Source organism: Cryptomeria japonica, chromosome 5 (genome assembly GCF_030272615.1).
Source record: "Cryptomeria japonica chromosome 5, Sugi_1.0, whole genome shotgun sequence".
In the NCBI taxonomy this organism is placed as follows: Eukaryota; Viridiplantae; Streptophyta; class Pinopsida; order Cupressales; family Cupressaceae; genus Cryptomeria; species Cryptomeria japonica.
In genome coordinates, this window is record NC_081409.1 from 823426610 (window position 1) to 823430995 (window position 4386).

The window sequence follows — 4386 nt, forward strand, 5'->3', positions numbered from 1 at the left end:
TAACATGACCAAGTCTCTTATGCCAAAGACAGCTTTCATCAATTTGGCTTATCAAACAGCTTCTACCTTTTACTTCTCTTCAGTCATAAACATTATTTTCAGTTGTTTTACCTTCAGCTATTAGTTTTCCAAATTTAGAATCTTTTATTTCACAACCTTGAGCATTAAAATTTATAAAATAACCATTGTCACACACTTGACTTACACTTAGGAAAATTGTATTTTAGACCATCAACATACCAAACATTATTTACCTCTAAAACACCATTAATACTCAAGGAACCTTTACAATGAATATGTACTGAGGATATATCTCCAAATTTCACTGCACTACCATTCCATTCTATAAATTTGGTAAACTTGTTTTAGTCACCCGTCATGTGGTTTGAACAACCACTGTCTATTATCCAAAGATTCTCTCGTGTTGCATGTAGGGTTGTTTCAACAACAAGAGATCTTTTCTCCAAACTTTCACTTCCTTTTTTGTCTTTGGTATCTACAAAACTCATGTGACAATTTGTCACAATATGTCCAACATTCTGATATTTAAAATAAATCACATTAAAATTCCTTAAGGAATCAAATGAATTTTAGCTAACAAAATTGATTCTTCTCTGATGTCGAGGTCGGCAGGGGAAGCACAATTAAGCCCTAACTCCAACCTTCTGCAGATGATCAAACCTTTTGTTCACTCTGACCCAGTGAACAATGTCACATTACTTAGCATGCTAAGGCTAATGGCTGACTAGCCAAATTAGCAAAACGTGGAATACTCAAACCCTTCGGTTTAGGGAGTGGACAGGGTTCCCCTAGCCTGTAAATGACTTGTTTTGATCAACCAAGTTGATCCCCAATAGCTCCTAGACCCACAACACCCAAGTGCTACTATACTGTCATACCAAACCGAATTCAGCTTGTAGCCCTCCAAACACTGTTTTCTGCAAAACAGCCTCAGCTCTTCCAAAGGATGAAGAAAACAAACTTCAGATTTGAGTACCCTTTATGGCATACTTTTAGATTCCAAAAGGAAGGCTCCTACTCCTTTTGTACAGCCCTAAACTCCTCTTGGCCAGATAGGCCAAATAGGGGCAACTAGGTCTCGTTCTGAAGTAACAAACTGCAAATGAATTCACAAGGCTAAATAAACATTAGGTTCAAGTCTAAGGATTCTCCTGCACACACAATCCAACCTTGGATTGGTTTAGTCCACTCCCGAAGTCCTTCTACACTCCTACTTTCTAAATTATGAGACCAAGCACATGGGCATGCTTGGCCTAGGGTATGGTGTGGAACCTAAGTGCTGACACTTTCCAGGTTGCAACTACTAGAGTCCTAACGTCCATTGCTCTAACTTGAACTCCCCAAATGGTCGTTGTAGCCCAATGCAAGAATCTCAAGTTAGAGTCATCGCTGGATGAAACCCTGATTGCACTTTACCCTGGCTATTAGAGTAGAGAAGAAGAACTTCTGACTCAGGTGTGTCCACCCAATCCCCAAGCCAATTGAAGACAAATGGAACCACATAATTCTAAACCTCCATGCCACGTCAAGTCCTATCAATGCAACTTATTGACTTTTCAACACCAAAAGATGTTCTGTGAAACCTGCAACTGTATTTCTGTCCACACCAAAAGATCAATTACATTCATTGAATCAATTTGCTCTCTCTTGGAAATGATTCAAACTTGTTCAAATAGGTCCCCACCAACGTCCTCAACCGAAATCCAAACCGGCCTAGTCATTGGGAGGAGTTGGGAGACCGAAATCCAAACTGGCCTAGTCATTGGGAGGAGTTGGGAGACCGAATTCCTGTTCGGTTACATTTTCTGGCAATTGGCAACTTCCATCTGGTCATTAGCATAGGTTGAAAACATGACCTCTGATGCCCAATGGCTAGTTTTACAATCAAGCGGTTCTATCGGGTCATCGGGTTAACTCAAAAACAGGGCTCCCGATGTCCGATCACAAACTTTGCCAGTGGTGCGTTCCTATCGGGTCTTCGGAGTAGCTCAAAAACTCTCCATCTGATGTCCGATGAAACATTCTCAAGGTGGTGCGCTTTTTCATCGACTCTTTGAGATAACTTAAACATCGCTTTGTCGATGCTCGATAACTAGTGGACACAAGTCGTCTTTTCTATCAGGTTATCGGGATGACTTCAAAACAGCTTCTCTGATTGCCGACGTCGAAACTCCAAGTGTACTAACTTATCGAGTCATCGGGGTAAGTCAGGATCCTCGACTTCCAATCCCCGATGTCGACTCCTTCAATTTTCTACTCTATCGGGTCATCGTGAGTGGAGCAAAATAGCTACACTAATACCCGATGAAAACTCCTTCAAAATATCACCCCTCCATCGGGTTATCGGGTGGTACTCAAATGGGTTACACCGATACCCGATGACAATTCTTCAAGAAGGCAACTCTATCGGGATAAGTTACGCCGATAGTGCAACTTTTACAACTTTTTGCAACATTTGGTCTATCGACCATTTATGCATTTTCCTGCACTCCAAAGGTTTCCAAATGAACCCTAAGCACACAAGACACACAAAATTGACTCTTCCTAGTCTACCATAGATCCGTTGACCAAGTTTGACCAAGTGGTTTATAGGTGTACCAACTTGACAATTGGTCTTACAAAAATGGATCTTTATTACAACAAACATGAAAATGGAAAAGGGGCTTCATTTTTGGGGTGCTCCTGCACCATTCTCCTTGGCATGATTCTGTAATTAATTGCTTTGTGACCAAAATAGTTGCAAAAAGTACAATAGTCGTAACGATAAAATCTTCTAGAATACCAATTTTTCCTTCTTTGTGATTCAAAATTAATAATTTTTGCACTATTAGAACTTTCACCTTTTTCAAACCCCAACCTAATTGATGTTATTCTTTCTCTGTTTAGCCAACATTTCAATTAATATTCTTGAACTCTTTCCAAACTTAGCTTGTTTTTTCTAAAACCACTTTGAACTTTTCAATTTCACTTTTCAAATAAACTAGTTGACTTTCTAATTTTGAGCAATAATTAGATTTTAAAAGAAGTTTAGATTTTACCATTTCTGTTTGTTTTTTACCTCTTCAAGTTCAACTTTCAGATTTGTGATATTCTGATTTTTGGCTTATGTGTTTTTCAATTGTTGTGTCATTTCCTTTTTTAATCTACTAATCCCATCTAGAGCACAAACAAGCTCTTCTTCTAGATCCACTTTACCTTCAGTATCACTATTAGAACCAGTATCATTCTAACCTATAGAACATGGTCCTGTTGTCATAAAAAAAGTTTCACAATTATCTGAATTAGAATTACTAACATCATAGTTAGTACTATCTCCCTCAATATAGAGAATTTTCTTTTTCTTTTGAAACTTTCTTGGTTTATAAGCAAATTTTTCTTTTCGTTTCTTTTTGAACCCTTCTTATTCATCACTATTAGCATAAGGATATTTGGTAGCAAAATGTCCAATTTTCCCATAATTATAACATTTATGAGTAAACAATTACAACATTTACGAGTAAGTTTTCCTTTGAATTTACCAACTTTCTTAAATTTATTTCCCAAAGTTAGCAAGTTGTTCCTTAAGGTCCTTTTTTTTCTAAATCTATGCTTACATCTTTTGCCTTTTTAGTTGCCTGAAAGCTACTTCTCTTTTTGACTCGTCATCACCTATCATTCTCATTTCATAGGTTGATAGAATACCATGTAAATCATCTAAAGAAATTTTGCTAAGATCTCTTGCCTCTTCTATAGCAGAATTTTTTGCATTATATTTAGAAGGCAAGGATTGTAAAACCTTTTGAAAAATGACTGAATCTTTTATTATTTCACCTAGTCCCTTGATAGCATTTACTATCTAGTCAACCCTGAGCAATACGTTCCTCTTGACAAAACTTGTAGAACACAGAAGTACTACTGGGAGGAGGGGGTGAATCAGTAGTACACAACTTTAATCTTTATTGACAACTTTAAAGTTCTATCAAACTTTCATCTGAAAAGCTAAAACATAAAAGATGCAACAAATAAAATTGTGAAAGGTGCAACAACAAAAACACAAAGCACAAAATTTTACATGAAAACCCAATGTGGGAAAACCATGGTGAGAAATGTCGCTAGGATCTACTGTCCTAATTCGGCCTCATAGTTGAAATTTATTACAATTTTAAGGGCACCAACCCTATGGAATCACCAAAACCCTATGAGCACTAACTCATCTTCTATCACAACTCAATGATATAAGCACCAACTCAAGAACGATTACCAAATAGCATGTATAAATAAAGATGTATGAAAGGAGACCTATGATCTAATCAAAATAATTTCACAAAGTGTTTGCAAACTAACAGTTTGAGAACTTGACAACCATCCTTCTACAAACTAAAATTA